The 24,239-nt window shown below is 41.7% G+C and overlaps 1 long non-coding RNA gene across 1 annotated transcript in view; it reads right to left on the bottom strand.

Moving 5' to 3' along the window:
• Positions 1-1,838: 1,838 nt before the first annotated feature.
• The window catches only part of LOC125920346 (uncharacterized), a 24,806-nt gene continuing 2,405 nt past the window's right edge, over positions 1,839-24,239 (bottom strand). Inside the window, exon 3 of the long non-coding RNA XR_007457031.1 lies at positions 1,839-1,918. This is a non-coding gene — a long non-coding RNA (uncharacterized LOC125920346). The remainder of the gene's footprint in view (positions 1,919-24,239) is intronic.

Raw genomic sequence — 24,239 nt, 5'->3', positions numbered from 1 at the left:
TTTACCAACCATTCCTGTATCATTGCAGGCAAATTCAAGATAGAAGGTGATTTTCAAGGTGATTTTGGCCCGCTAGAAAAAGTCTCAGGAATAAGGGAAGGTATGTGTGTACATGCATGCACATCTCACTTACAAATTAGATAATGTCTTATAATAAAAACGTCCAGATTAATTGTTGAATTTTCCACACTTCTGATACAAAAATGCCCTACTGAAAAATAATATACTGAAGCAGGAAATGCATGGCCATTGGAGCAGAACAGAAATAGATTCTAATCCCAGATTAGTTACTTATCTTCTCTGAATCTTGGTACAGACACGACGTATTAAGTGCTTAATAAATATTTGCATCACCAAATTCTAAAAATTACTATACTAATATCTACCTTTTTCTTGTTTAGGATTAAGTGAGATATTAAATAAAAGTGCCTAGCTCACAGTCACTAGTTGGCAAATGTTCATGTTCTTTATCCTCCAACTATGTTTTAAGTGCCTGGCATATTTTATTAAGGAACTTCAAATTTGATCAGTTCTTTTCATTCTGATGAATTTTAATTCCTTTATCATGCAGATAACGACGTTTTAGCTACTGAGATAGTTTTACTGAATATACTCTATTCATTCTGGAGATTAATAACCATAGGCTCTATGGATAAAGGAATGGTGCTTCTCAGAGCAACTCAAGAAGCTGTATACGTATTAATCCTCATCCTTGTGAAGAAAGTAGGAAACACCTCATTTTTCATTAGCTTAAGAGATAGCTGAGTTTGCGTTTATCATGAACACACACACACACACACACACACACACACACACACACGCACACCTTGAATACAGTGTCTCTTTATAACCATGAAGTCTGAGATGGTCATGGAATCATTAGACTCCCTTCCTCTGGAGATAAATTTAGATCTCTGCGACTTCCTGAAAGGAGATCATTTGTTTCATCTTTAAAATTAAGGAGTAGTGGGGGAAAGTTCCGGTGATTCTTTTTTAATGCTCAGCAATTTCTAGTCTTCCACTTAGAAGCAACTAAATTCATATCATGTGACTCACCTTCCTGCCATAAGTCTGGTGATCAATTTAAAAGCTCCAGTCTGCCAGCCATTTCCTAGGTAACCAACCCCAAGTGACTGTAATGGACAGCCCATAACAGACAGAAACCAGCAAGAGAAAGGAAAAACTTGTCAGTTTGTACTTTTTTCTCAATACGTTTAAATAATTAAAAACGCCATCAAGAAACTAATCCATAGACACAATGGTATGTAAAATATGCTTGCATAGTGCTTTGCTAGCATCATTGATTTCACTCGAGAAGGGAAAGAACCTTTTACTCAAGACTTTGCTTGTCCCCAAAGGAGTTTCTCCCAACCCTTGAAATGAAGTTAGTTATCAGGTCAAATCTTGTGGAGTGGATGAGTGACAAAAGAGCTAAGTATTTACAACATGACCTCGAAGTTTCCTTTCAGTCTGGAACTATCATAAACGGACTCCTGCTGGAACACACATTGGATTACATTTAGTGATTCAAGAAGCAAATCTTTCTCTCCTGGCCCAGCCTTTAGGTGATGGCAGACCTGTCTCCATCTTGACTGTCAAGATGCCCTGAGCCACAACCAGCTAAGCCATTCCTGGGGACCCTAACCCTTAGACTATGTGTGATGATAAATTTGTTGCTCTAAGTTGCTAAATTTGGAGTAATTTGTTACACAGCAAGAGACATATTCTTAAGTGAAAAAGCAACTGGCACACACCATGAGGCACACTATGATTATTTTCGTTTGTTTGTTTAAAGCATACCTAGGCATATGTAGAAAAAAAAGCACAGATATTGCTACCTCTAAGTGGAGAGATTATTTGCATTTTTCCTTCCAACGTCTCTTTATTTTCCTCGCTCTCCACAATGAATCTCTTGTTTCTGTAATAAAAAACAATTGAAGTTAACAATTTTTTAGTAATTCAACGAAGCTTAAAGGTTAAAGCATATCCATTTGGGAGTCAGTCCTCAGTGGATCCTGGATGCAACATACATCAGCGCATGACCTTTGGAGAAAATACATAATCTTTCTGAGCCCCTATTTTTTCATTTGTAAAATGTTGGTAATGAAAATAATTGTATCTCATTGGGTTTGGGGGACGCATCAATCAGGTAATGCAGGCCAAGCACGTAGCACAACGCTGGTCACATTGTAAGCATTTAATAAAGGTTAGAAATAAATTTAGAAAGAATCACCTTCCTATATGTAAGTAGTTTCTGAGTGTCAGGCAGCAGGTTAAGGTAATTAAACACAGAAAATACCAGGGCAATAAAGAATTAAATGGCTCTTAAGTTGAAAGAAAGAAAACCATTAACTCTGGAATAGCAGCAGCAGCATCGTAAAAGGCAAACAAATATTGAGCACCCTCCCTGTACAAAAGAGAGCAGTGGATGGGAAGAACATGGGTTTTCGAATCAGAAGGAAGTATGTTCAAATCCTGTCTCTTCCTTATTAGCTGTGTGATGGTGTAAACACAGCCTGACCTCTTATCTTCAAAATGTTCGAGTCCATTGGGGCCATGGTTGCAATTGACATAAATGGACTGGGCAAACTTACCCCGGCCCCCCCCCCCCCCCCCCAAAAAAAAAACACAAGTCATTGGAAGCATTCGGGTCTTCTACAGCCAATGAGACTAGAAGACCAATTTGGAACACTGGTAAGTTTGGGAAGGTTCCAGGTGACTGGGCAGAAACCACAGCAAGACCATGCAGCAGCAAGAAGGTGGTTAGTGAACATTAATGCTGCTGGCATGAATATGACCTCCAACTGGCCCCGTGTCCTTACATTGATCATTGGCTCAAGATTCAATGTCTTCATTTGTGACTGCCACGTCACTCCCATGTTGTTGGCTCTGCCAGGATGGAAGAGATCACTTCAGCCTCCATCACTGCAGGGGTTGCTGTGTCCACATGACCATGCATGTTGGGCTATTTCAGGAAAGGGAAACTGGGCACCAGAATGCCAAAAGCCCACCCTCATAGGGATAATGATACAAAATACTGCAAGCTCATTATGAGGATGAGGGCACTAAGTAGACTTTAACATGCATATCACAATGCCTAGCACATAATTGGTTCTCAAGAACTGGAAGCTATTATTATTAGACAATCAAAACCTAGCCTCTGGAACAGAGCAAAATTTAACTGGCCACCAATTCTGTGCCTGGCTCCATGCTAGGCTGAGGCTAGACTAGTTATAATATTGCGTAATATAGTGTTACATTGGCTTATAATGAGATTACAGGCTAATGGGACAGCAGAGAAATAAAAAACAATAATAGAAATCTGAAATCACCACGATGAGGATCAGATGCTCTAGGAAGGAGTAAAGTGTTCTGATTCTCAGAGGAGAGAACTACTCATTCTGTCTTGGGTGGCTGGAGAATGTGGAAAGAGAATGTGGTCACTGAAATGGTGGCATTTGAGCCTGGAAGACATTCTCCTCTCATCTATCCTGATCCTGCACATTCTTCAAGGTGCTTCTTCAAATAAAACAGCCTTGCTTCTCAATCCAAAATACAGATTGAGGAATTTGAATAGAGAAAAGTTTGGAATGAAACCTTCCGGGTGAGCAAGGGGTTGCCAGTCAAAGGTATTCTTTTTTTTTTTTTTTTCTTCATTACCTTCCATTGTCACCCCTACATCATGCCCAGGGGATACTTCTCCTTCTTAATTAATGGTCTGATTCAAAGCAAAAGTTTTTCTCTCATTTATTCATTTGTCATTTCAATAGATGGCCAACACTTATTGAGGAGGTAACCCATGCAGTAATTTCCAGTGTTTAAGCACCTGGGTTATAAAATCAAGCAGATCTGGTACAGATCCTACTTATTCCCTTACTCTCCAGGTAACCTTGGACAAGGAACTCACTGGAACTGTTTACGCATGTGTAAACCAGGATGAACACGGAAAACATGATTCTCAGAGCTGTGACACCACATGGGTACACCCTTGCAGGGTGATAGATGTCCAGTAAATGTTAGCTATGTTGTTACCATAGGTAGGATGTGTGTTAGCTATGCTACTATTCAAAGTGGATTGTGCATCATTAGCCAAGAGAAGACAGGCCGGAATTTTCAAAAGCCTTTGTTAAATACTAGCGGAGACGGGAAGGAAATAAAGAAGATTCAAGAAATACAATAGTTTGACATAATCGAGGACAGCTTTCTGACTCTTGGCTACCTATTCTGTTACTGTTTATTCATGTCTACAATGGTGGCCAGCCCCAGGAAGGTGCTCTACAGATATTTAGCGAATTATTTGATTGATAATGTATGCTTACTCAGTGAGGGTTAGCCTGGGACTGTTACCTTCGACAACTCCAGGGGGTACCATTTACATATGACACACGTAGATGACATCCTGCTTTAGCACAGTGGCTCTCAAGTTTAGCTGGACTTTAGAATTACTTGGAAACCTTTCAAAAAATACTGATGCCTGGGTCTCACCCCTAGAAATTCAGGTTTCATTGGTACAGGGTGTGGTCTGGGCATCGGGATTTTCTAAAGCTTCCAGGGATTTTCTAAAGCTTCCACATGCAGCAAAGTGTGAGGACCAATTCTCCAAGTATTTTGTGTGAGTTTTGACCTCTGGATTGGGTGGCAGGGTCGTCCTGTTATTAATGGCTCAAAATGCCGAGTTCTCTAAGATGTACAGTGAGAGGCGAAAACAGCAGGTCTGCCTGCAGGGGTAATTTATTATGGTGGGAGAGTGCAGGATTGCGAACAGGTATGCCTGGATTGAAGTGTAGGCCACAGCTTATTACTAAATTGTGTAAACTTAAGCAGCTTGCATTGGTGGGGAGTGTCTTAAAAATTCAGGGAACCGTGACACAGAGTGCCTGGCGGAGGGTTGGCCCTGAATAACGGCTGGTTGTAACTAAGGTTTCTTTGACTGTTCAGAGCCAATCACTTCTGCACCCTTCCCTCATGTTCAAGCAAAGCGAGAATTGGCAAAGTACAACCAGTGGATCAAAAAGATTCACCCACCTGTGTTTTTAAATAAAGTTTTATTAGAACACAGGCATGCTCATTCCTTTAACGGCTACGGCTGCTTTCACACTTCAACAGCTGAAGAGACTCTTATGACCTGCAAGGCCTAAAATAGTTACCATCTGGCCCTTTACAGAAAAAGTTTGCCTGTCCCTGGTCTAATCACCAATGAAAGACATTTTCTGTGCTGTTTATGATAATGAGGATCTATTGTTATTTGAAACCCCCCTCCCCCACATCATGATTTAGGTTCTTTGAAGCCAGACCAGCTCCTGTCATTTTTCTCTGATGATTCTATTTCATATTCCCTTCTTGCTTGCCAAAGAACTTTGATGTGTGAGCTGTCATTTCCCACAGAGTCTAGCATAGTGTTGAGCAAACAGAAGACACTTGAAAAATATTTGACTGATTGATTGCCTTTCTCTGATTTATTTCAAGCTTGAGCAATTGGGCCAATGGTTATTTTTGTCACTGACGTGATAGGTCACGAAGACCATCACAAATCCCTATATCAAATGGGGACGGGATATTTCAAACCATTGTGTGAAATGGCTTTTTTATAACATTTCTGATCATCACTAGTTTTTATCCATTCCTTTATAAGCATTATGTGATTCTTCCCACAAGAGACGGTGCTGTTTCTGTAGAAAAGAACAATGTTTGGGCTTGAGCTAAAACCCCAGCCTGGCCAGTTCCTAGCTTTGAGGCCTCGACCATATGGCTCATGATTCTGCATCATTTAGAACCTAGACAAGTCAGGTTGTCTCTTCTCTTGGTCTCTGTCCTCTACCAGTTCCTGGGAAATCATATTGGTGAATTATCTTTTACAACTGTAGACAAGGGCACAGACCAATCTAAAGTCAGGTAAGTCTGCTGAGAAAAACGGCGATGAGAAGCAAATGTTCAAGGCAGAAGATAAGAGATGTCGTGAAATGCACACGCCTATCTGTGAGACTCTGGAGTGATGTGACATTTCTTGTCATTGATTTGATCTGCTTCCAGCTCTTCTATGTAATAAGTGGCAGGACATTCAATACGATTAACTATTCTATTTCTAAACAATGTAGAGTTCATTTTAATGGTGTTTTCCACTTATTTTGTGCTTGTTATCATACCAAGAAGACCACTTTTTTTTTTTAATAATTGAATTTACCAAGGAGATTGCATTACAAAAACAAGCTGAACATGGCCCAGTTACTTAACACTGTGGCTTAATGTGAACCTGATGTTGACGTTTTTAAATGGGAGACTTATGTAATTATTTTGAGCTAATTCTGTCTTTATTCCAGATATTGGATGATCCTTTGTCGGGATTTTGTATGTATTGGATGCTTTTGTCTGGGATAATTTATGAGGGCCTCTGAAAGAGATCATGTAGCTGGAAAACAAGACCAAGAGTTGGAAGAGATATTTTTCAACTCTACAAGAAAACGGCATGGTCGCTAATGGTCTACCCACCATTGCAGGTAAGCCAAGGCACGAATTATCTTCCCCACAGTCATATATTTTGTAGCAAAATGGATTTTTAAATTTATATTTGAATATGGAAAGGTCTTATATTATGGGAATTCGCTTCAAATTAAATAATGAACCACGAAAAATTAAACCTGAGCACTCTTCAGAACTTTGATAATGTAAGTCTTAAGCTAATAAATAATAATAATCTTTCCATGATACATACTTGACAATCACAATGATCCTGCAAGGTAGGCGTAGCAGGTATTAAAGTTCCTATTAAGTACAGAAAGAAAGTCTTAGGGAAAGCAAAACCTATGCATACGACTGGGTTTTAAATCCATACTTGACTTCAAATTTGAGGTTTTCAGTCTTTTACAGATAAGTCATCTTCTGCTCCCCAGGAGTGGGGCAAGCCAGGTCTTAATCATTGTCCTGTGTTCTTCCCTACAGCATCTATCCAGCTTCTGACTTTTGCTTTGGTTTTGTCTCTCGGCTCTAATCTGCACCCTTCCCTTGGGAACCATTATAGAATTTAACTTCCCTCTTTGTGGCCACATTTTTGGCTCTTCATTATTTTAGGGTAACTGTCCAGGCCTTACCCAACTCTGCTGCAAGACCTGAATCTATTCTTCTCCACACTTGGCAGACAGGGTCTGCTCTAATGAGGTGTTTTGTCTGGCAATGAGGCCACGCACTCCGTTTACTCCAGGAGCCTCTGTTCAGAGCCGAGTGGTGGGGACCAGAGCTCTGGCTGGAGGCTGGAGATACAAGAGGGGATGGAGATTATGAAGGGGATATTCTCCAGCTGGCAGGCTGCGGGAGCCAATTTCGGTCCTCGTGGATAGAGGAATAGAGGATTGTTTTCGTGAAAAACTTTTGTGAGACTCGGAGCAAAAATCAAAGCTGCTTTGGAGCCTAGTATTGTCATTCGTTCAACAAATATTTAATAAACAACTACCGTGTACCCCACTCTGTTAACAGACATTGAAGATACATCAGGGAATGAAATAGGAAAGAATTCCTGATCTCAAAGACCTTACATTCTAGTTGGATAAGCAGACAATATACATATAAACAAAAATGTGCACATTTTAGTCTTCCAAACTTTGAACATGATATATATTTCTATTTAGTTATTTTATTTCTCTCAGCAGTGTTTTATAATTTTTAGTGTTCAGACCTTGACTTTTGTTATATTTAGTTCCAAGTATTTTATGTTTCTTGAAGCTATTATAAATAGAATTGTAACATTTCATTTTCTAATTGTTTACTGCCGACATATACCACACAGTTGATTTTGCATGTTAACCTTGAACTGTGCAAGCTTGTGAAATTCACTTATTTTTTTCTAGTCATTTTGTGGATTTCTTAGACTTTTCTATGTAAATAATCATGGCATTTGCAAATAGAGACAGTTTTACTTCCTCCTTTCTGATCCCTATGGCTTTTCATTTCTTTATCTTGCCTTATTGCAAAAACTAAGATGTGTCCTGTGCAACATTAAAAAGTGTAGTGACGGTGGACATCCTTGCCTTATTCTTACTCTTGGGTGAAATAATTCAGTATTTCACTATTGATTATGATGTTATTTGTAAGTTTTTTAAAAATATCCTTTAACAGGTTGAAGAAGTTCCTTTTATTCCTTCATGGTTTGCAGAGAGACTTTATCATGACTAGGTATTGACTTTTGTCAGATGCACTTCTGCATCACATGGCTTTTCTTATTTATTCTGTTAATGTTATGAATTATATAAAATATAATATGAATATTATGTATAACATTATATATGAAATAGTTAATATAGAATATGTATAAGATATAATAATATTAGGGGCGCTTGGGTGGCTCAGTCGGTTAAGCGTCCGACTTTGGCTCAGGTCACGATCTCGCGGTATGTGAGTTCGAGCCGCGCGTCGGGCTCTGTGCTGACTGCTCAGAGCCTGGAGCCTGTTTCAGATTCTGTGTCTCCCTCTCTCTCTGACCCTCCCCCATTCATGCTCTGTCTCTCTCTGTCTCAAAAATAAATAAAAAAAAAAAAGTTAAAAAAAAAGATATAATAATATTATGAATTACATAAAAATTATAGTAAAAAGTTGAAGTATACATGCTATAAAAAATAAACAAGTTCTATTCCACATAGGAGTGAAATCACATGGTATTTGTCTTCTCTGACTTATTTTGCTTAGCATTATACTCTCTAGCTCCATCTATGTTGTTACAAATGGTAAGATTTCATTCTTTTTTATGGCTCAAAAAATATTCCACATCTTCTTTATCTATTCATTATGTGGAATTTAAAAAACAAAACAAAAAAGGCAAAGGAAACAGAGAGAGAGTGAGAGAGAGAGACAAACCAAGAAACAGACTCTTAACTATCTAGAACAAAGTGATGGTTACAACAGGGGAGGTTGGGAGTGGGGGGCGATGGGTGAAGAAAGTAATGGGGATTAAGAATGCATTTGCCATGATGAGCACCAGCTAATATGAATCACTATATTGTACTAACATAATGCTGTATGTTCAATGCTGTATGTTAAAATTAAAAACTTAATAAAAAATAATAAAATAATAAATAATTTAAAGGGAAAGAGAAGAATGGGATGACTGTTTCAACAGTGGGCAAAGAAGGCCTCTCTGAAGAGATCACATTTGGATAAAGACTTAAATAGGAGCAAACTGTTCAAAAGTTTGAGGAAATATCATTCCAGGCACCAAGTGGTAGAAGATGGGTTTGACGCGATAACCAGAAGTTGACTATGTAAGGCCTTAGACACCATTGTGAAGAGTTTGGGATTTATTCTGAGTGCCCCAGGGAATCATTAGATTTTTTTTTTAGCAAAAAAAAAAAAAAAAAAAAAAAAAAACAAAAAAAACCCACCATGAACTGATTTATGGCTTTTAAAGATCTTTCTGGGTGTCATATGGAGAATTGGATGCTAGTGTCAAAAGTGGGTGGGGAGTCAATCAGAGCTGTTTTATCAGGCCACCAGGGACACCAGCACCCTGGATTAGAAAGGTAACAGATGAGGTGGTGGAAAGGGACCTGTCTGAGGTTTGCTGTTGGATTGGATATGGGGTAAGGGGAAAGTAAGGATTCAAGGAGTCTCCTAGGGTTTGGAGCCTGAGAAGCTAGGTGCTCGGTGGTGCCACTTACTGATAGGAGAGAATATTGGGAAATAGAATAAAGAAGCCTGTTTGGCCATGTAGACACTCACCTCTTTGAGTGAATCCAAAATAAACAACCAGACACATAGTTCTGGAGCTCAGGGAAGAGGTGGGTAGAGAAAAAAAAAAGGGAAGCCTTAAGAATATAGATACTATTTAATCCCACTGGGGTGAGGTGAGTTCACAGAGGAAAGAGAGTAAGTAGAACTGTGTGCTGGAGAATTCTAACACATGTTGAGTCCGGAGGAGGGGAGAAGTCCCAGAAAGGAGGAGGAGAAGGAGCAGCCAGTGAGGTAAGAGGAAAACAGGAGGAGGGGGGTAGCTCAGAAGCCACAAAAGGCTTTGAGAGAAAGGGAGTGGTCCACTGTGTCCAGTGCTTCTGAGACGTCAAGTGAGATACAGATCAAAAATTGACCATGGACTTTGGTAAGCTGGAAAAGAAGAGTGGGAATGGAGGAGGCAACCTAAATAGGATAGGTTGAATAACAAAGAGATTTACAGTGACTTGGTTGAGTGGTTTGGAGACAGCAAGTATATACACAGTCTTTAGAAGTTTTACCTTAAAGGCGAGAAAAGAAATTACTTAGGTTTGAGATGGGAAACGGAGGTTAAAAATGGCTTGTTCAGTTTTGCTTAAACATCACAGCTATTTCTCATGTGCTCATATACTTATGGGAGTAGGTCCTACAAAGAGAGAAGCTGTCCATACAAGAAATAGGTGGGATAATCCAAAGAGCTGCAAAGCTCATGACTAATAGGGCAGGATGAGAGCCAATGGCAACCCCGGGGAACCGGACCCATTCTCCACAGAGAAGACAAAAAGAGGAAAAGCGATGAAGTAGGAAGAAGCTGGCTGAGGCAGCCCTCTCCCTCCAGATTCCATCATCAATGGCAGTGAAGAAAGAGATGGAGTGAGTGACAAGGCCAGAGCAGCACTGGAATTGTGGGGAGGGAGGAGACATGATGAATTAGTAGCCCAAAGGGTAAGAGAATGAGGGGATCAGGGCATCCAGTAGAATAGCCAGGCAGCCCTAACATCTGCATATGACTTACATAATTTGAAGTGAGGTTCATCAGCGGGGATGTGTGTTTTTCTGCTATAGAACGTTTTTCCACGTTCAGCTACTTGGGCTGAGAAGCAGATGGTGAGCAGTGTTGGGGACTAGCATGTGGGCTCGGTGGTAGTGACATGTACAAGCTGTGTTGATTGCAGTGGTGGTCTGTGTTTTATAAGCTGAGTTCAAAAGCAACTTGATAAATAGTAAAACAGTGTTAGGGTTGGTGCAGGTCTGAATGAGGTGGGAGAGACCTGTTTGGGAGTGGAGGAGGGGGCTGTCGTCACATAAATGAGCTGGAAAAACAGAATCCGCTTGTCAAAGAGTAAGATGCTTCAAGCAAGAACTGGAAGATAGTTCAGCTATTGCCAATGACAAAGTCGAGGGGGGAGTCATGTGACAAGATGCTTGGATTTAGTGAGAAGGACATGGGAACGCAGGACAGAGGCCTGGATGTTGGATGGATCGGTTACCTCGATGTTCTCCTTGAAGGCTTCGCACATTGTTTCTTTCTCAGATACATGCCTGGTTCACTGCCCATCGGGTGTGCTTTCTCCTAGATCCTAGCATCCCTGTTTTTCCCTCTTCCTCTCCTTTTTTTTACCCTCTGCTTTATTTTTTACATGTTTCATAGGTATTTGTTATTTGTTGCCACCCCCGTCTCCTTCATGAAGGCAAGGATTTTATCTGCTTTGGTTCACAGCTGTAGCTTCAGCCTAGAGGGAACGTGGGTGGGTCTGGATGAGAAGCCCTTAGGACACGTATCTTGTCCCCTAGTCTGCTAATCCTTGGGGGTGAAAATAACAACCAGCACTTGAGAGGGCCACCTGGGAGGTGGTTTTCTCAGGGGAGTAACAGCAATGAGAGAATGGGGACACACAGACAGAGATGGGGTGATGGGTGTAGATTTTTTTCTTTTTCCTTTTTTTGGAATACAGAGAAGAGTGAAAGGGACCAGGAAGGGAGTGTGAGATCAGGCCAAGTGCTGGCCTGGACAGCGATGTGCTGGACAATTTGGGGATGTGTCCAGGGGACCAGGGATGGTCAGACAGGCTTGCCAATGTGACAGGGACTGAGGTAACAAGGCATGGAAGGCATAATAGGATCAGTGCTGGGACCTTACAGGAGAAGGTAAGCTATCGATTTTCATTATGGACTCCCTTTACGGATTAGCCTTGAGAATAGTTAGCTAGGGGGAGCAGATTGTAATGGTCTTCCCAAGAGCCCATACATTTCTGGTGGCTTCGTTAAATACTCTGGTGGGTCACATCATGAGATGTCTCTCCCACCTCTGCATAGAAGCCCGCACCCCAAGTCTTCGCAGTTTGGAGAGGATTGGGTCACTCTGCCCTGCATGGACCTTGGTATCCTTGCGATAAGCACGTGGAACAGGGGTAACTGTAGGAAACCTTTCAGCAGATTCCAGATTCCAAGTGGCACAGCAGACTGATGAGAGCCGGAGCGGAAGAGGGTTCCCCAAAATGACCTCCATTCCTGCATCAGAAGATGTGGGCTGGAGAGTTGCCCAAGTCACTGTAATTTGGGCTTAAGTATGAAGAACCCCCAGGTAGAGGGTCACAGGTAGAGGAGGCCAGGTCACAGGTAGAGGAGGCCAGTGGCCAAAGAAATCATACACAACAGTTCCCATATCTAGCCTCTTTGCCACACCTTTCCCTAATAACTCACTTCTTGCTCTCTCTCTTAAAAAAAAATAATAAAGAAAAATCTGCCTTTTTAAAAAGCTTCCCTAGAGCAGAGGTGGTTCTTAAGGACTCACTTCTGAAAGGACATCTCAGTCTGCAGAGCCCTCCAGAGTTGAGATGTCAATAGAGGAAGTTAGAAAGTGGAGAGCCGCGGGCTGCCACACAGTGCCGTGAAAGTTCTGCACCAGGACACCCAGAACAAAGATCGCCATTTACTAATTTGAACAAAGGCACCTTATGGGCAAATGGCAGTCCTGGGTCGATAAACTTGAAAACCAAAACCAGAGCATATGTCCACAAGAAAACAAGAGTACTCTTCATCCGTACAAAGTGGGAAGGCAGAGACCTCATTTATGGGATGAGAGAGAATCAGGTGAAAGGTGGAGAGAGACACAGGTATGTGAGTGGTTCTAAGGAGTCTTAGAAAACAGCCCTTCTAGCAAGACTTCTCCAAAAAGGCAATTTACAATATTTTATCTTCAATTCTGCATGGAGGGGAGGGAGGGTCTCCCAGAGTCTCTTTTAGCTCTCAGAATATGTTTGCTTGTGTTTTCTTTCCCTTTCCAGGGGTTAGGGTTCTCGTCTAACTGACCTTTGCATTCCCAGGACTTGGCCAAGACTGGACACTCAGAATATGTTCGTTGAGCAAAACTGTATGACATGCTATAGGTCATAATGTGAAGTTTCAGTTCTAAGAGAATCCTGAACTCAAGATTTTAATATTACAAAATCAGAATGGGTACTAAAAATAACTCGCTTTTATTGAGAGAGCTGTATGAACTCTATGCTTTAATCCTCACAGCATAGTCTGTAAGGTGGGTATTGTTATTACTTCCCTTTTGCAAAGAAGAAGAAAAAGGAGGAGGAGGAGGAGGAAGTAGAAGAAATACATACATAGTGTTTAATATGTGACAGGCATTGCTCTAAGCACTTTTACTTATATAAACCAATTAAACCCTGCTAATAAAACTTTGTGGAAGCTACTATCATCATCTTCATGGTACTGATAGCAAAACCAAGCTGTGGTAGCACATTTAGTAGGTAACAGAGCTTGGAAACCTCCTGGGCTCCAGGATACATGTGATTAACCAATATCATCCCCAAATATATCCCCAAATTCCCTATCTAAAATAAAAACATTCCAAGATGTTCCAAAGCATCCATACCCATCTCATCCAAATATCAATATTATTCTGAACTCCGAATCCAAAAGATTCTGTCTTCTTAGGAGAGGGGAGAGTAACAGGTAACGGGAACACGTTAATGGGAGGGAAAAAAAATCAAGAGTTTAGAACTGTTTTTTCAAAGCCTGCCAGCACCCTTTCAACGATCCATGTGCCACCCTCATAGTAAGTGGCTCAAGTATAGATTTCCCATTTGGTCATTAACACCCATTATCTCACTCCCCCCACAGACTTGCCAAATTTACTTTTAACTGCTCTCAGCACTGAGACAGAGGGGGGCAGGATAATGAGTCTCCACAATGTATAATTATTATAAATGAGCAGAGATAAACTACACCTGTCAAAATAAATGATCAGCATCCTAAAACTGCTGGTTTCTCCATTCACTGTTTTGTAAACTGGGAGTTACCCGCCCTTGCTAATTTCTCCTACTGCTGTTGCCAGGACTTTTTTTTTTCTCCTAATTTGAGCCCCTAGAGTTAGCTCAGAAGGTGCTTGTCACCCCTAAATTCTTCTGGGGATAAGAGAAAAGCTCGAAGTAAATTGTTCCACAGGAAATGAATTACTACATAACTAGAGCTCCCTGAAAGGATGTCAGACATGGGCTGGCTCATTGTGACTCCGTCTATCAATGTTCAGTTTTTCAATAATACCCCATTTTTGTTCTTTTCCTAAGGTTCTGCCAAAGTGACAAAAAAGGCAATGGAAACACAGTATAAAAGTCAAGCTAATTTTAAGTATAACTGTATTTGAGGAATGTTCAGCCAACGGTATTTAGGATGCAGAAACACATATTTCCATGATGTCTGAAGTGCAAACCCAACTAACAGGACTCCTGACTGGTCTATACCAATGTAAAGTAGTTGTCTATGTGGTTTTTAATGATAGTACGCTTACATCTTTTTCCTGCAAAATATTTTCCTTACTATCTTGGGTATATTAGGATTCTCAGAACGTGAACAACAGAAATACGGAAGGGAGCTTTATTAGAAGGACAATGAAGTCACTTGGCAGATCAGAGAGAGAACTGAATGACTATCGGACAGGAAGAAGAGCAACTCTGAGCATGTCAGGAATAGGGATGAGGTACTTCCCAGGGAGACCAAATCAGATTAATTCTAGCACCACATTCCATTGAAAGAAGATCTGATTGACCTTGATAGAGCCAAGCGTCCAGCTGCAAGGGTGGATGAGCAAGACATTGTGAAAAGTGAGCCTATAATCAGAAGAAGGGAAAATAAAACCAAAACAAAAACAGATGGAGCTCCTATCCTGTGTCTGGTTTGTTCTTCCATACAGGAAACTCTTGGCTTTCCAAAATGTAGTCCCTGTTCTGATTCTCTGGTCCGAGATACAAATCTGTTTCTCTTTGAGTTCTCAGGTAACAAGAAGCTCTAAGAAATGACAGGGCCAGTGGTGGTCAGTACATGAGACTTTTCAGACAACTCCGAGTCCACAGATTTGCTCTTTGTTGTACAGGTATGGAGATTAAGAGTGTCAGGAGAATAAAGACTGGGTAGCTGGTCTCTATTTACCAAACACCCCAATTACACTTCTTAAAAATCTCTCTCACATACCCTCAATCCACTGCTGATCCTGTGGTTAGCTTTACCCTGGGGATGAATACATGCACGGATGATATTCCAAGCCTATAATAACCTCCATTAGCACAGCCTCCCCTACCCCCTAGAACAGATCCAGACCCTGCCGTAGTGGGAATAACCCCTTCAGTTGCTGGATCATGGGAGGTCCATAGGCAGATATATTCCAGCACCAATCAGAAGCTTCCCTCTCCTCCCAGGTGAGGGTCCACCCAGCCTCAAGGACACTGCCCTCTTTCCCATGGCTGTAGCCTCTTGAGGTGCACCTGCAACCTGGGAGCATTCTGAGAGCTCTAGTCAGAGACTTGATGCCAAGCCATTTTGCTGGACATCTGAATCTGAGTTTCTTCTGTTGGATATCTGGGTTCCAGTCCTATTTTTAAGCTATGGTCCCCACGGAGTGACCTGAAATTGAGTACAACAGCCACCCTTTGTCCCTTGTAACCAGCTTCTGTTCTAATAATATGCTTAGTATCTCATTCCCTACCCATGACTGGGGCATGGCCTGCTATGGACCATGTCCCTTTCCATTCATCCATTTTTCCATTCATGAACATTCCTTAGGGATTCTGAGATTAAATAAACACCATCTTTGCCCTTGAAGAACAAACAGGGCCCCACCTTGCACCAGGGGGCTGACTATAAGCTCTTGGACTTCTTAGAAAGCAACAGCCTACTTGGACATCTGGGTATTGCTGCATCTAAAATTGCTGAAGCTACACTCCATCCATTCATTGGGAAATCTGACTACTGGTCACTGTGGGCTGGAGAACTTGGATATTAGGACCAGTCCTTGCTTCAGCATCAGGAGCTTCTCCACCCCTCCCACTCCCACGCCCCACGCCTGCCAAATGAAATTAATTTAGCTCTCTGAACCCCCTCTCACCTTCCTTGGTCTTACTAAGTAACCAGGCACATCTAGTCACACCCCCACATATAGCACCCTTGAACTCTCTCTAAATTCATGCTCCATTGTCATCATGGGAGCTCTTGTGTTTTCCCTGTTCCTTGGGAACTTTGAGGCTAAGGACTGTATTGGTAGGCACAAACTGTGAATGTTCAGCTTTTCCCAAAGACTCTGCTTTAATATAAAAAGTATGATATTAGCTTAGAGATGTCACCATAAAAAATCATCGCCAAAAATAGGTTATTAATTCAGAAGATGCCTGATTTTGAGATGTCCTACTTTGTTACCCTAAATTTCAGACTTTGCTATATCTATGTCTGGCTCTGCTGCAAAGCTATCCCAGTGTTTACAGAATACAGAAAATTGGAAGAATTGGCCAAAATATATTCAAGGGTGTATTTGTCCTTCAGGAGAAAGTAACCCCCTAAAAAGCAAAATGTAACTTGTGAGTATCAGGCAAATTTTGGGTTTTATTCCAAAGGCAACCAGGACACATAACTGGGAAGGCACTAGATTGTCTACCTCAGTGTGTTCTGTAGCAAAGGCAAACCTGCAGAGGTGAGTGGGCAATGCTGGGTTGGCTGCATCTTGTGAATGCATTTGGTTAGTGTCCAAAGATGTGAAGAAAAAGCATTTGTAGGAGCAAGGGGACATTGGCATTCAGTCCTGCAAGAGTCTATCTCCTTGATTCATCAACCTGGACCTTCAATACCCAGTGTCACCTGTTTCTGCCCCCTCTTCCTCACCCCCCAGCCTCCCGCCAGGTGCATTCAGCACAGAGCATTCCAACCAGGTTCCAATTGCCCAGACTTCCAACTTTGTCACTCTTTTTCCTGTTGATGGCCATGGTTCATCCTGAAGGCCTAGTGTTCAGTCTCTCTTTCCAAACTATGACCTTGACTGACATTCAGAAGCCATCTCCAGTTATTTTGCTCTGGATTCTCTGAGTAACTGTGTATCCCAATTTGTTGTGTTCAATGGGCACTAGAATGGTGCCTCCTAGAAAGAGGATTGATAGTCAAGCATAGTCATTCTCTAAAATGAGCTAACATCTATCTTTCCCATAAAGAATGGCAATGGCATCAGGCCATTCCCTTCAAAAGAAGCTATGAAGTCTACTGCCTTGGTTTCCATCTGACATTTCATGAGGGTTTGTGTGAAAAACAACAACAACCAACAATAGCAACAGCAAAAACCTGATATGCTGCCTAACTGGTGAATTTGGAAGGTAAGTGGACATTGCAGCTTACCTTTGGTTAGAGCAGCAGGGCCTCCCAGCTGGGTCTTTTGGCCCAGTTCCTGGCTGTGTAAGCCAGCTCTACAAAAGATATTTGCTGCTTTTGGCTATTTGGTACATTGTAATAATTAGTTGGCAGTTTATGTGATTGATAATGGAGCTTTTAAAACAGATTTTTTCCCCCAGCCCCTTGTAAAAAATTCAGGGCTTAATTGTTCTTTCAGAGTGCTATTGGAAGAATTGGGGTTGGGTGTGGAACTCAAAACAAAACTGATGCCTGCGTGAGAGCTTTTCTGAAAACATTCCACCATGCACCTGCTTGCAAGGCAATGGAATTTTGAGAGAAGAATGTTTGAAAAGGAAAAGTGACTCTAGATTCAGTGTGCTCTTGGACTTAGTTGTTTTTCAAAGCAAAGAAGTAAAAGTGGCTTTTGGTTCCTTCTTTAGAAAATGTAAACATGCTGTATCTCAGTCTCACCATGTAAAGCTCTATCAAAGTATGTTTTAGTAGCAAGAACTCTGGACTCTGAATTCTAGACCTGATTGCCCCTAAGACATCATGTGACATAAGATGTGTATTCATTCACTCATTCACAATTATCTATTGAGCACCTACTGTGAGCCAGACTCTACTGGGCACCAAGAACACTTCAGCAAGTAGACACCATCCCTACTGGTAAGAGGTCACATAAAATGAGAATTGGATCTATCAAGATAGAAGCCAATGGGGACCTTAGCAAGCACCATTTTCCATGAAGTAACAACATCAGAAGCTTTACTGGGAGGTGGGGAAGGATGGTGTTGAAGAGTGGCTGGTGGGACATGAACTGCACAGCAAGGGCCAACACATGTTTCCAAACTCTCAAGAAGGCAAAACTATTTGAATTGCTCACTTTTAGAGAAGAGATGTGAAGCGTAGGTCAATCCCCCCGCCCCATATACAGCAATCAGATGATGCCAAAATTAACAGCTTGATGGGAAATTTCTCTCAATGGAGTTTAAATTCAGGATGATATAGATTACATTCTCCTGGAACAGAATGATTGTCATCCTAACGAGGCTTAACAAAGGAAGATTTTCTCTCCAATGTCTATGCTTTGGCCCTCAGATACCACTGATTCTACAATGGCCTTTGGCAACTCTAACATGAGTTCAGACTAAGGGGTGGGCTCTTAAACACAATTTTGCATGGAGTAGATACTCCCAGGGCTGAGGATTAACAGTTTAAAAATTATGTGGATGTGTTTGGGAAAATCTTATGAGTACTATTGATAAAATCTTCCCTTGACTCTCAAGCTACTGCTCTATTTATCTCTTTTTTAAAAAAATTTTTTTTTTTAACATTTATTTATTTTTGAGACAGAGAGAGACAGAACATGAACAGGGGAGGGTCAGAGAGAGGGAGACACAGAATCTGAAACAGGCTCCAGGCTCAGAGCTGTCAGCACAGAGCCCGACACGGGGCTCGAACTCATGGACTGCGAGATCATGACCTGAGCCGAAGTCGGACGCTCAACCGACTGAGCCACCCAGGCACCCCTCTATTTATCTCTTTCTTAACAGCAAAACTTCTCAAAACACATGATACAAAGCACCCAGAACAGTACCTGGAACATAGCAGACATATATATGTATTTTTTTGGTTTTGTTAGTATTATTTTTGTTTCCATGATTTAATCCCCCTGTATCTCTAGTTAGGACTTCGGTGATGGGTGTCCACATATCACTGGTAGTTTTGAGTACCAGGCAGGTGTTCACAGGCAGCTACTAAACAGAAACATTTTTATACACAGTAAAATTTGAAGAACCATAAAGTTGATCATTACAGCTCAATTTTGGTGGGGGGGAAGAGGGGCATGAGTGAATGGTTCTCGAGATACATGTGTTGGGACGCATTCAGCCTCAAGTAACAGATACCATTGACTCAACCAATCTAAACAGTGAGGAAATTTAAAATTTTCAAATTGCAAGGATTCTAAGATTAGGTGGTTTCAGAATTAATTAATTCAGGATGCAGTGACATTAAGGACCCACAATTCTTCTAGTCTTCAACTGTGCCATGGTGCTAGCTTTGTCTTTGGTGAGATCATGGTCACGGGATATGGCTGCCACCATTTTGAGCATTACAATGCGAACACAGTGATGTGCAAAGGAAGGAAAGTGACCACTGTGTCCCTTTTTATCAGTGATGAAACCCACCTCCCACACCTTCAGCATACTCTTCACATCTCGTTGGCCAGAACTACTTTAAGGTATATCTCTAAACCAACTTCTGGCAAGAGGACTGTGGCTCAGTGGTAGATATAGACTAATTAGGATCTGCCCCTGGAGCTTGGGGCAAGAAAGAAGGGAGGATGACTTTGTCAGTAGGCACTGTGCACCATCTCAGAATTACTGCAGGACCATCTTTGAGCAGTTCCCAGAATGGTTGCTTTGCATTAGGGAATCAAAGAATAATCAGGCCTCCCAGGGTTCCCTTTCAGCAGAAGGGTACACAGAGTAGCCTAGGAGTGTTTTATAAATAAATATTTAATAAAAAGCTACTGTTGTGGGCTAGGGGGTGATAAGGGAGCAGGCTTGGAAACACAGCCTCAGGCTATTTCCTGTGGACAAGCCTTTATGGCCATTGACCAAAAGCTTTCCGTAGACAATGGACACTCCCTTAAGACCCTTAATGATCTTAAGACCCCCTGGCTGGAAGAGTCAGTTATACTACAAATTTATTGAGGTTGGACAGTGTGATATTGTGATTTACAAAAAGAAATATACGATCTTTGACCCTGTTTCTGGCACAGAGCTCCTAAAACCCTTGGAATTGCCCAAGAGATGACTGAAGTGTTTTTTGATGTGTTCAATACATGACTTTGGGGACTTACCTAAGGATGGTGCTAGTTGCCAGGAGAACCAATCACCTGGTTAGAGGGCTATAACTTTCAGACCAATGTGCTACTCCCACCCCAAAACCTCCAGGGAGGGCAGAGGAGCTGGAGACTGAACCTATAACCAATGGCTAGTGATTTCACCAATCATGCCTATGTAATAAGCCTTCATCAAAACCCAAAAGCTACATGTTTGGAGAGTTTCAGGTTTGGCAAAGAAGTGGAGATTCCAGCGGTAGTGGTGTGACCAGGGAGCATGGAAGTTCCAAGCCTGTTCCCCACACCTGGTCCTATGTATTTCTTCCCTCTAGCTGTTCCTAAGTTGTATCTTTTCACAGTAAACCAGTGATCTAGAAAGTAAACTGTTTCTCTGAGACCTGTGAGCCACTGAAGAAAATTAATCAAACACAAAGAGGGTTCATGGGGACCTCTGATCTGTATCAGGTTGGTCAGAAGCACAGAAGACAACCTGAACTTGCAACTGGCTTCTGAAATGGAAGTGGGGGGAGGGGCAATCTTGTCAGACTGAGCCCTTCACGTCAGATTTGATGTTGTCCCTGGATAGACTGTGTTGCAATTGAGTTGAGTTCTCAGAAACCTCAGGCACCACTCTCCCCCTCTGCTCCCCAGTTGAAACTGGGTGTAGGAATCCAAAGCAAGCAGTAAAACATTCAAGTCTTTCGTGAAAATAAACCCCAAACAAATGAAACTGTCACCCAACACTGGGTTTGCCTCTTGGTGGGTGTCAAGCCACAATGCATTTGCAACAAATGAAGGAGAACATCAGGCACATTTCCCAAAATAGTGTCTCCCCCAACAACAAAACTGGGGAGGTTTGAAGCTAACGGCACACACATTCACAAAGGGGCTCGTGCAGTGGGGAATTCGGCATGGCAGTGAGGCAAAAGTCGTCTTAAGGAAACAGATTCTAGGTCTTAGTTGATGGAAGAAGTCACCAGGGCTGGCAAGGGTGAGTATCATCGATTCTCTTGCTCCACTTGGCCCACTATTTGATTGCTCACAGGGGTTTCAATCTTGCAAAGACAACTCAGGAATCTCCATCTTCACGTCAAGTCTTTACTTTTGTATCAGCACTGGGAGTTTTACCACTGATTTATTGCCCCTGATGTGATTGGATTATCTCCTGCCCTGACAGTGGCAGTTTGTCCTTACACTCTTACCTCGCTTAAAATCATAACCACATAGGTCTATCCTTCTGCAATTCATCATATCCCAGGAAGTTCTGTAAGGAATGTGCTTTGGGCAAGTAGTGCAGGTCAGGGATAGATGGCAAGATGGCGGGGCCCCTTCAATGACGTCTCTTATGTCGAGAAAGCTACTACTTTTTCTGGAGACTCCTAACCTTTACTGCTTGCAAAATCACCTCAACAGTGAGGCCCCCTGCTTTTCTTCTCCCTAACTGATCCCCTGGGAAGTGGAGTGGGAAGAGATTGCATGGGGGAGGGGACAGGATGAATAGTGAAGGCTTTTCCAAGATGCAGAAAGGACTAGAAGAGAGAATGGGAAAGCTAGAGACATAACTGAAAATCTGTGTGATGCTTTTAAGAACCCAAGAAAGGATGAATTTCCTGCTCAGAGCAACTCTGCAAATGTACAATAGTAGCATGCCTGTTGGCAGCTAGACTCTAGTTTTTTTAGGGAGCTTATCACTGGATTAGGCACTTGGCTCAACATCGATTTCTCCATGAATGATCACTAAAGTTTTTAAGTCTGGTTTTATTCACAGAATTTAAGTAGTATCTCTCCCTTAAACAAGGATTTTTTTTATACCTTTAGGCCAATCACTATTTTTCTGAGTTAGTTTTCATAAATTAACGAATTAAGCAACTATGCTCACATCTTTAACACAGAAAATAAGACATAATGTGATTTTTTTACATTTATTTATTTTGAGAAAGAGAGAGAGAGTGCACATGAGTGGGGGAGGGGAGAGAAAGAGGGCGAGAATCCCAAACGGGCTCCACGCTGTCAGCACAGAGCCTGACTCAGGGCTTGATCACGTAATGATGCGGCATCCCATATGTAATGTGATTTAAAAAAACAAAACAAAACAAAACCATTGTTACTCTTTAGTGTCTTAATCCAAATGATTTAAACAAAGTTGGGGGTGGGGGGATGCCTGGGTGTCTCTCTCTCTCACAAAGAAAGAAAGAAAGAAAGAAAGAAGAAAAGAAATTTTTAATGATTTTTAAAATTTTAAGTAGAATTTCTGGATGTTAGAGCTACAGGCAGATCAGTTCACACCATCCAACCAAAGATCTCTAATCAAAATATCAAGGATATCAGTAGCAATTTCTGGTTAGTCCTGAAATCTCAGGTTTCACTAGGGAGAATGACCATGTAATTTTGCTAATATCACACACTGACAGGGAGGAGCAAGAAAGCTTCTAGACAGAAACAACCAGAATGTCTAAGTAAATGAAGGGATTATTCCAGAACAGACTAAATACAATAGTACTTGATTAAAGGAGCCTCAGAGGATTTTTGATATCAATCAATGAAATCATAAAAGTTGTTAAAGCAACAGTCCCTACCATTTATTGGTCATCTCATGTGTCAAGCATCCTGCTGTGTGTGAGCACTTACAACCAGGCAGGGTGTAGGCTGCAAACAACAGAAACCATGTCTGGTTAAGATAAGCAGAAATGGATATTTTTGGAAGGAACCAAAGTGGTCCATAGTGGAATTGAGAAGGTTGGTGAGGCAGGGAAACTGAAAGGACTCCATTTTAGAAAGGCTCCATGTTTGCTATTTCTCTGCTACACCTTATTTATTTATGTTCTGTATTTCACCTGGCATCTGAGTAAACCAAAGAAGCAAAGTTCCCACTCCAAGGGGGAGGCAGGAAAGCTAATCATTCTCCGAGTTTCGTCCTAGGCCCCCGTACACCTGATAATGTCTAAGAAGAATTGGATCCTTAACGTGTTCTAGGACATTAGTTTCAAACAAACCTCAGTCAACACTGGCATCAATATTGCCTACTTTCTGTGATTTATGGTGTAATATCTGTTGTTCACCTGACACTTGTCTTTGATGGGACCCTATCCTACCTTGGACTCTTGGAGGAACATGTACCTTGAACCTCTTTCCAATATAAACCCCTGACCCCAAATGACGGGGAGACTTACCTTTCCTTTCCGAGTCTCCCAGACACTCTGCCTGCTGTGTTCTCTCACTTACGCTATTTGATAAACTCCGCTCTCACTTCCTCTTTCCTCACGTTTGATTTCTATCCTCCACGAAGCCAAGGATCCCCTTGGCTGGTCCTGTCAGACCCCCTCTGGGTCCTTGGATTCAGCCCATTTATGCCACGGGTGAATTCAAACTAAAAACTGGTAGGAAAGAAAGGGGACAAGGGAGCTGAGGCCGCAGGCAAGGACACATTTCAGAGTGAGTCCGACAACTTAATATCTAAACAACTGCATCTGCCTCCTTTGAACTCTGAAGCTTCTATTTGGTCAACCAGGATCAGGTGGCCACATCTTAGCTGCCAGAGGGAGGAAACACCTGCTCCTATCAGTTTCCTTATTGGGGGTGGGGCCGTATCCAACCAAGGTCCTTATAAAGAGGAATTTCACCTTAATAGGAAGGATATTCAGGTTCCAGGCAACCACAAAGGATAAGATAAAAGATATGATAAAAAGATCTCCTTGAAGTCTGCCCCTTCTAGCACCCAGTAACTTCAGAACACTTCTTCCTACGAAAATAAAAAAAAAAAAAAAAAAAAAAAAAAAAAGACTGCTTCCAACTAAAATAGTACTAATTCAACTATTCCTCATACAACTGAGAATGGTCTATGAATGTTCTACTCAAAGCCCTGTTCACGGCAAGGCCACTCCAGCCCTATTCTACAAGACCACCCATAAGTATCACCACAGGGTATGTTAAAAAAAGAAAGAAGCCCAAATTGGAGTCATTTGCACCCCTCCCCAAGCCAGCAAACCAAGACTTAATGACAGTTTCAACCTATTCTAGGAATGTGACCTTTTAACTGTCAACC

This window comes from Panthera uncia, chromosome B4 (genome assembly GCF_023721935.1).
Source record: "Panthera uncia isolate 11264 chromosome B4, Puncia_PCG_1.0, whole genome shotgun sequence".
Classification (NCBI taxonomy): Eukaryota; Metazoa; Chordata; class Mammalia; order Carnivora; family Felidae; genus Panthera; species Panthera uncia.
This window is presented reverse-complemented; position numbering and strand designations above follow the sequence as displayed.